This window comes from Pocillopora damicornis, chromosome 6 (assembly GCF_964200805.1).
Source record: "Pocillopora damicornis chromosome 6, jaPocDami1.2, whole genome shotgun sequence".
NCBI classification, from domain to species: domain Eukaryota; kingdom Metazoa; phylum Cnidaria; class Anthozoa; order Scleractinia; family Pocilloporidae; genus Pocillopora; species Pocillopora damicornis.
In genome coordinates this window covers 22,177,897-22,187,910 of record NC_142675.1, presented here as the reverse complement: position 1 = coordinate 22,187,910, position 10,014 = coordinate 22,177,897, and the positions used below count along the sequence as shown (strand labels likewise).

General features: G+C 38.9%; 1 pseudogene across 1 annotated transcript; it reads left to right on the top strand.

Moving 5' to 3' along the window:
• Positions 1–440: 440 nt before the first annotated feature.
• Positions 441–6,933, top strand: LOC149044437 (uncharacterized; annotated as a pseudogene). The gene is made up of 6 exons (XR_016187339.1): positions 441–577; positions 1,306–1,698; positions 2,072–2,252; positions 3,582–3,799; positions 4,419–4,694; positions 5,405–6,933. The product of XR_016187339.1 is annotated as an uncharacterized LOC149044437 (transcript).
• The last annotated feature ends 3,081 nt before the right edge of the window (positions 6,934–10,014 follow it).

Sequence of the window (10,014 nt, the reverse complement as noted above, 5' to 3'; positions counted from 1 at the left end):
GGGAGGAAACTATTTCTGAGAAATAAGTCCTTAGTCTTAACGTAATAGCGTACTATCTCATCATTTCAGACGATGCTTATCATAAATTCACGGCCACCAAATAAATTGAAGCTAGTGAATTGTACTATATGATCGATGAACTGATTTGGATAATTTTTTTTTTGAAAAATCATCAGCGGACCTGTCGATTTCCCGAGGATCGAGTTCTACCATAAATCTTACTACAGTTTTCCCGACATTGAAGCACTAAAGAAGGTCTGAAGCGAATATTTAGCTGAGATTGCAAACTTCGCTGATAACCTTCTAGTGTCGCCGACGTCGGCAAATGCAGATAATTTTCTCCTTAGTTAGGGAAATGATCTTTAAATGTCTTATTCACTATCTACGTTATGTACAACAAAGCAATCTGAGCTAAACTAGAAACGAACGGCCGGAGATCTGGGGTCAACTACGTCATTTCCTAGAATCAAAGTCCCACGAAAAGCGTAAAGCGTTGTATCCTGCAGTCAGTTTAGAAGAGAAAGAGTGTTGCAAAATCGTCTCCTGTTTCAAAATGGGAAGTGAAGAGTCAAAAATTGTGAGTATATGTAAATTTGATTCTAAAGACTTAACTTTAGTAATGATGCATGGGAATTGCCATGGAAGCAGGCAATGCGCCAATTCCAATTACTTTCGAATTCCTTGCGGCGCTTCGAATAAACATTCAATTGATGTTGAAGTTCGCCTTGTTTCCCTTAACAAAACATCAGCTGAGGAGTACGGTTACAAAGATGATGAATCCAAAAACTTCAACATCAATCGCAAGACATTATCGTTATTCCATGGCCACAATGAATTTTCTATTGTCGCTACCTCAAGACATATTAAAGGCGACTTCCGTGAACTTTCTAAGAAAAAATACCTCTGTCAATGTGCTATACTATCAAAAATTGGATCAAAAAATCGATTGGTTTCCTTTCTTCTGAGATGGTAATTGCCGCCGCTCATGAAAACAGCCCCTTGAAGCGAACAGATACAACTTGTCACCGGAACAGGGATTTTAATTCAAGTTTGATAACACATCAACAAAGTAAGCCTCTCTCTCATTCACAAAAGTCTTCAGTAATACACAAGTCTAGAACAAGTCAATTTTAATTTGATACTGACGTATCCTTCCCAATATCTTCCCAGAACAAATAGATGCGGTAGTATTATCTTAGCAAGGAGATTGCCCAGGAACACTAACCTGTTTTCGTTGACAATTTTCACATATTTAGAGATCCTAACAAGTATGCATATTTACTTATTTTGTTTTACTTCAATAAGGAATACTCAGGAACAGACAGCGTGGATCCGAAAGTGCGCGAACAAGGTCGGCTCAGAGCCCAAGAGGAGCACGAGAGGAAAATGAAAATGTTGCAAGATGAGTTAGAGAGACTGCGTTTGCAAGCGTTGCGTGACGCCGAAGAAATTACTAGAATTGAAGACGAAGAACAAAGAGAGAATTTGGATGTCCAACGACGCGAACAGAGAGGTTAGCGAGAGAACTAAAGGAAGAGGAAAAAATGCTCAAATTAAAAGAAACACTGATGAATTACGACTTTCAATGTCGCCCACTTATCAGGAAAGAAGCCTTCCTTGATTTGCAGGTAGACGACATTGAATTAATCCGCATTGCCTTAATCGGGCCAGCAGGTTCCGGAAAGACCAGTTTCATAGGTAAGAATAAAGTTTATTTAGGCAGAATGAGAAGTGCTTTGTTTCATCTTTCATGTTGCGATACGTCCAGCAGGTTCTTGACCAGGATTTTCAGGCCTTTCAGTTAACTGTTATTGTTAATTAAAAGTAAACTGGATGTCTTACACTTCACTTCATAGTAAAACTTACAGCGTTGGAAGTTTTAACTCAGCTGACTTTGTGATGCGTTACAACATTACTTTTTTGTGTCAATTTTCAATGCTTTTGTCTTATTTTGATTTTGGTTTGTTTATTTGCTTTCAAGTAGAGCTCACAGAGTTGGATGCGAATTATAGTAATTATTATCTGTACGTATTCATCCCCAATTCCATCTTCTTATCAAAATTTTTACCAGGAACACTACAGCGAGCCATCGGAGAAACTCAAAGCGCTTTCGAACATGGACTTGGAGGAGAAGGTACTATTCTGCTCCATGAATATTACGTGCAAAAATATATTCGGATGCTAGACACGAGGGGATTTTTCGCTCAGGACGAAAAGCTTGTGGATGAATGCCTGGACATCCTGACAGGAAGGTAAATAAACGTAATTTTATAATCCTGCAGCGGGGAAACGTGTGAAAATCTTGGCTCCGATGAAAATCGAAGACAAAGCATAACATTTATATAAGATATGTCAAATACTTTAGTCCGCACGCGGTTGGTCTAAGCGCGTTCCACGACCGAATTTGCCCCAGCTACAAGGGGAAAATACCAACCGATAATATAAGTCTTCTTTTGAAATTTCATTCAAGATGGAAAGCGTTATGCTGTTGTTAAAGAAGCAAGGTCACGCTTGTACTTCCGTGAACATCATATGTTCCTAACTGAGCTTCGCTCTCCGAAAACTGCTTACATCTCGGATCGAACACTGAACCTCCGCAGACAAATATCCGAGATGTAGGCTATTGTTAAAACATGAGACATCAACACTGCAAACCATTAAAATCCTACCCATTACAATTTCCCCAAATATGATTGGTGCACTGACTGCTTAATTTTTCACTAACCATTTTGTAGAGTTGTAATCGGACAGTATAATCGGATACTTAACTATAAGCGGACACCTGTAATCGGACAGCTGAAAGAGCCAATCATACTTAGTCCACTCAGCTAAATCCACCAATCACAGAATTGATCACAATAACCATAGCAACAAGTACTTATCCTGGGGAAAAACTGGGGAATTTCCACAATGGAAAAATATTTACCTTGAGATATTGTTTCTATTGGAGATATTTGCTCTAGATGTATTTTTTTTTCGAAGATTGTACTGGTTATGATTAATCGGTAACAGGACTTCGTGTCGTGCAATTCTGTCAGTAATCATACTCGTGATTAACGAATCGGACTCCCGCTTCACGGTCGTCCGATTTTGTTGATCACTCGTTTGATTACAGACCGAATTGGACTCCATTCAGTCCTATTACCATTATTTATCACGCAATGCTTTGGAATGAATGATCATGACGATGGAAAAGAATAAACAGTCAATATATTTGGTGCGCGGTTTGGCCAAACATTGCTCAACTAAATCTAAATTCGGGCTTAAACGAAACAGCTGTGGAAACAGTACATAAGCAACTAAATCTTGACCCCCTTTCCTCTGAAATATCAACCCCTCTTTCTGTCTGTGAAAAACTCAATGCAAATGCGGTTATATGCACATACTGGAAATTTTTTCAGTTTGAATGCTGCATGATCAACTACATTTTTTTTTTAATCTCCGATTCTCATTCATGGAATTGCCAAACAACCTGCGCTATTGCAGCCTCGAAGGGAAGTTTCGTAAGGGCCCTTAGGTTGCAAAAGTTATATGTGCAAGTTTCCGAAAATTAAATCCTGTGTTGATTCATTTGTGAACAGAATTCGCCCTGGAGAGGAAATTGAGAGAGAACACGAAAAATCTGAAAATCGCTCTAGCGATGGAGGGCAGGACCCGATGAAGACAACAAAGAAGACTTCTCCGCTCTCTAAATGCGTACACGCTGTAATTTTTGTCGTAAAAGGAAACGACCGTCGACTGGAAAAAGGCATTTACACTGAGCCGCTTAGGAAAATCCGGGCTCACTTTCAAAGAAATGGTAGGAGCTCAATACAATCATATAATCAGATTATGAAAGCAAAATTTTAATAATAATTCATTACGTAACTTTATGGCAATTATCATGTTAAGTAGAAGTGTCTTGTCGGAGAGGACTGAGGAAAAATTACCGGTAGAAACTGTGCAATTGCAACTGCAATATATGTGAGGTGCCCCCTCGCGTTGTGCATGGTTTTGTCCAAAAAATAGTAATAATTAAAAACAAAACAAAGCAATCTGTCAGCCTTCTCCGCTGACTCAGTCATTATCTACCAGTAGTTTTGTGCAAATTTATAGTGAAGTGCATGTATTTACAAATTCAGACAAACAACGCACTTAGTGCTTGCCACCAAGAAATGTTTGGACAAAAATTGTGTATTGGTAAAATTGTTTTTGCAAGTATGTCATTTTGGTGTTATTAATTTGGGCACCTTTTTGAAAAGGTAATAGCGAAAGTAAAATGTTTCAATAATTTGCTTGCATTTTCGCTCACCTAGTTAGTCTGTCATGCTACGACCAAAGATTGAGGGTACTTCTGAGACAAACAGGGTAGGAACTTTGATTAATTTGCTATTTTGCACGTGACATAGATGCATCACACCTCATTTCATCCATACCAGGTCACGCTCCTGTAACCGTAATCACGTGTCTGGACAAACTGAAAACTGAAGAGGACCAAAGAGATGCGTGTTACTTGGCAGCTGGGGTAACTGGCGGTCCAGGAGGAAGAACTCACCTCATTTCTAACTATACAAAAGAAAATAACTGCAGGAGTCTTGCAGTAGAAAGAAGCGCCCTTGACATTTTGGAGTCTGCTTTAATTTCTGCTGAAAGCTTCATACGAGTACACAAGCAGAAAGAGAAAAATCAGATAGAAAGGGAAATAATGGCCTCAGGTACTAAACTAATGCCTACAGTAGCCAGGAGGTCTGTATCGGGAAAAACTGTGCCCTCTGTCTTAAGCACCGCCCAAGGCCTCAAGACCTCGGCCACAGTTTATCCCAATGAAGACCGACCTAGGCTGGTGAACCAATCAGATTGCAGGATTTCAGAGTTCGTTACTGAACCCCCTGATAAAAAGTAAACAGTTATATCCAGCATTCATGAAGAAAATGGCTTCCATGTTTCCTTTCACAATGCGAAAATATATCTTCATGAGACCATTCCCGCGTCAATTAAATTTGTAACTGGGCGAGCAATGTTTGAAAACAGCGTCTCAATCACACCAAGGTGAAACAAACCTATCTGTTTCCCGTTGAAAGAGACATGTAATGGGTTGTTATACGTTCTTAGGATGGGATCAACCATTAAACAAACAAGCAATCACATTGAAGAGGTAAAGTGAAAACCGACAACAATGACTAAAACAACAATCATTGCTTTCACTTACTCTCTCTCCTATCATTGTTGGGTTTTGCATAGAGGTTTAATAAGCACACACTAATTTCAATGGAAGATATGTATTTGAAATGCATAAAATTTCATTGCCTAGTGTGCCAAATGAAAATACGCCAATGGTTGTCTACTGTTATTTCCAGCCTACCCTATCCAACTGAATATATTAAGGAAGAAAATAATAAGATAGCTAGTTGCAATCATTCCTCAGAACCAAAAAGTGGAGTGGACAGTGTTGAGAGGTTCTTTGCCCGTCTCATGCAACAGCACCACTGGACCGAACAGGGGAAAGTAAATTCTGTACTTGACCACCTGAGAAGACAGGAAATCAACACTGTCATGGTCCTTAAGGAAATGTGGGAAGAAGTCAAGTCGGACCTGCCATTGTCAATGGGCATGAAGAAAGTTTTAGAACAGGAGATGGGACGTATTTAAAGTACAACTTTAACAAAAGAGCCAAACGTACTTATTTTATCTTTTGTAAAGCGATAAAATTGAGGCACATAGGTAGGTAGATAATCTTTACTTACCCACGGACAATTCATCAGCCATAAAAACATTCAAACATATAAACATGCATTAAATGGATAAGATACGATAAAAACTATACTTAAAGCACAAACCTAACTAAAGCTGCTTTCCAAGAAAGCCGTGCCTGAACGTACTTCTTTAATTAAACGCTTAAATAACCCAAGGGACTCTGCTTGTCTTATGTCACGAGGAAGTCTAATCCAAAGAGTGGTGCCACTATAGCTAAAGATATTTTTGTAATAGTTTGTGCGCGGCAAAGGAACATTAAGCTTATTACATCTTATTTAGAAGCAGTATAAGAGCTTCATTACTTTGGTGTTGGGAATATGAATGGAAATAACATATTGGCAAAAACCACTCAGTTGACAAAAATATTGTAAGCAGTTGATAATTTCCTATTTCAATGACGCTTTTACTTTGTAAGTAGAGTAATTGTTACCTTTTCTTTCTGAGAGAAACTATTCCATTTAAATCTACAAAAGTTTGTACTAAGCTGTTAGTGATTGAGGCATATTAGCCAATCGCGAGTTCGACATGAAAGCGGATGTACAATTCTACGGTGATTAAAACTCGGCGTGAGGTATTTTAATTATCTCGCGGTAAGATATATTTTAATTAAGATATCTGCTTGATGAGTAAGAGAGTAATTTGATCTGGAAAAAGTTAATCTCGTACCGGAATTCTTGGAAATTGCTACTTTTTACACTTTTGGTTCTTTTCAGGCTCGTTTTTTAGTTCAATTTCATGTCGAGTTCTCAGTCAAGAAAACACATCTCAATTTAACACTTCTTTCTTTAAGGAGATGAAGATGTATACAACTTGTACCTATCGTCTTCCGCACTGAATCTATTATCAATTGACTCATATGAACGGCAAATAGTTCTCTTAGGGGCCGTACTTGGGGTAAGCCTTTTCTTCCTCGTATTCCTTGTTTATTCTGTTGTTATGTAACAAACTTCGAGGGTTATTATCAGCTTTGCTGAAAGCAATGAATGAGGTACTGTGGTGAAGCAGATGTTGACGGATGTTGTCGACCGTGGACGGAAGTTATCTAACGTGGACGGAAATTGTATTCCGTAGACGGAAGTTGCATTGTGGACCGTGAACGGAAGTAGTCTCGCATGCTACCCCCCCCCCCCCCCCAGAAACTCAGGTGGGAAGAAATAAAATGTTTGTATGGTTTAATAAAAATGACAACCTTAAATCACATTTCCGAACTTCTCAAAATGCAATTCGAGTCAAGAAGCCGAAATGTTCACACCTGAGTAGCCCGTAGTGGGTTCACTTTAACACATGCTGTGATCACGCACAGGAGCATCAGGGGCAGCAATATTGGTAAGCCACGCATCTGCGTTCGTCCTCAGTTGGTATAAAGTAATCATTGTTCTATCATTGTGCTTGTCCTCGGGAGCTCTTCAACATACAGTCTCACTAAATTTTTTTTTAGAGCTCCGATATTTCGGTCCGGACTTCAGGCTCGCTCGAACATAACCAGCGATACCAATCTGGTCAGTACAAAATGCAGACTGCAGACTGCAGACCGGGTACAAAATGCAGACTAGGCTCAAAATGCAGACTGCAGACTGGGTAGAAAATGCAGACTGAGAATTTATACTGTTTTTTCGTCTGATACGTGATAACATTTCATCTTACAACTAACCGAGCGTCACGCAATGCTTTTCCGCGACCATCTTTCACTATTATTTGCACTATTGTGGAATATTCCTGGCCTGTTTCTTTATCATAATCGTTCTTAATATAATTTCAAGCTTTCACGCAGTCTTCTCACTTTGCGCGCGAGTTGGTTGGTGTGATGTCTGTACAGAATTTACCAAATTAATAAAAGTGGTTGCAGATGTAAATTGAATATTTATCACATAAACTCCGGTGTTGTATAAGGTTGTCTGGCCCGGAGAAAAGCCGTTACAACATGCGTGAAAAAATATCGTATTTTTTCACGTGTGTTGATATAACCAATCAGCTGCTTACACGTCACTTGCCTTTGGCGCCATCTGGTCAGGTTGATGAATGAACGGCCAAGCCTTCATGATTCTCAATACGAGTTGTTTGTCGGAGCTTTCTCAAATTATGGCGTCTAAAACAATAAAAAATCCGTATCGTTGATAGACGGTAAGGTTCAAACTTTCCTAGAAGGGGAATGAAACCAATATATTAAAAGAAAAACCGAAATTTGTGTATTCCGTGGCTTTGGTGTTAGCATTTCTTTCGGCTGAGAATGAAAATCGACAACAGGAAGATTTGCTTCTGGCCGATCTTGGCCGTTTACCTGAAGACCTTCATCTATCAGTAAGGACAAAGTCAATAAATGAGAATTTTGTAAATTGAAAATTACGACCATTTTTGTTTTTGTAGTCATGATTCAACGCATTTTTCCATCTTAAGAGTCAACACCAACGCGCTCTACGATTGTTATTCGAGGATTGTCGACTCATTTATTGTCATTCATTAATGGAATCGACTTTTCTTCCCAGTAAAGGGCTATTGTGTTTATATGATAACAAAATAATACATGGTTGCTTGAAGATATGGAATTTCTCTTCTCGTGTTCAACTCGACATCTCACTCGTTCGCTGCGCTCTGCAACACTCGAAGGGAAATTCCATATCCACGCGCGCCCATGTATTATTCTCTATTTTAAACGCGCAATATTCGAGAAACAGTTGACAGCTTTGCACTTGGTCCATACGTTTCATCTTTTTAACCGATATGTATTCATTTTGTTGACCAAAATGCGGACCAAGACCAAAACTTTTCACGAGTGTACACGCACTGATTTTCACATGTGTTCCTTATATTGTTATTGGCTTACATGAGGAACTGGCGATTTTGATAGGGAAAAGCGAAGTGTTGCTTTCGTGGCTGGTCATTTATTTACTTTCCTGGTGGTTTTATTTCTCATTTGTTCGGTGACTACGCAAATATCAATATGTGAAAATCAGACTACATGAAGGCTTGAAATACTATTAAGAATGATTGGGGCCGCTTTGTTTAAAACAAAAGATGTCATGAAACGGGCAAGGAATATTTCACAATAGTGCAAATGATCGTGAAAGATGAGGGTTATTAATATTTTGCTTCTAGAGCAACATTTGATGCCTGATTATACCCACCCAGCCCACCCTCCGCCCCACAAACACACCCACACACACCGACAAAAAGGACACTGTCTGCCTAATGACCCCTGCCCATCCCACCTCCAGCCCACACTTTTTTTTTTCTAATTCCCATCACGACGAATACACAAGTTTTGTTATCACACAACTACCAAAAAATAAAAGAAAATTTATTCCATAATTCTTGAAAGTTCACATAAACCGTAGTCAACCGTACCTATAATCAACAAGTCCAAGAAATCAATACAAACTTAAGCCATAACATGAATAAGCTGATTTCAAGAGCCCTTTGATCTTCTCTTTAGTTATCTTTTTAATTGAAATTCTAATCTACGCAACGGTTTCTTTATCATGTTCATGTTCTGTAGGCCTGCCTATACTAGGGGCAATTCGCGAATGAAGCTCAAAAATCAGATATTGCATAATTTGGCGATATTTACATCTAATGTTTTCAACAACAAATGTTTCAGACAAATGAAACATGCAAGGCTTTGAAAGAATGTTATCTTATGAGCAATATCCCGAAGAGAAATCTCGCCTCTGGTTGTCATCTTTTAAAAAAACAATTGATCAACCTTCATGGAGGACTACTCGACGTAACTACAAACATATACCTCAAGTCGTGTGCATATCATCCAGATTCCGAGTGCTGCACCTGTTCTCAAATTAGTTTGTATTATGTGATCTAGCTTTTCGAGGGCCCACCTGAGAAAACTATCTTTCCGGGTGAGTTCTCTTGTAAATAAAAGTAGCTTTCAATATTTGTGGGATTTCAAGAATGTACCCAAGAAAGTCTCAACAAATTAAGGGAAAGTCATCAATGTTTAAAATTTAACAAACTATTGAAATGCAAGCGCACAAACAATTGGAGACCAATAATCTAAAGGAGGGTATAGTCACTACGCTTTGCGCATGCGTAAGTTACTGGCCATGTTACTGCTCCGTCCGTTTCATTTCTTTGCGCATGCTAAGTTACTGGCTGCGTTGATGTTCCATCCGTTTCGCTTCGCAGAAAATGTGTTGAGCTCCATGCGTACGAAACTTTACTCCAAAGATTGCTTGAATAATGGAGTATATGTCATTTCTGTCATAAGCTTATATCCCTTATGAATCCTTACATATATTTGAAAAAAGATTTCCAAGATAACAAAGTTGT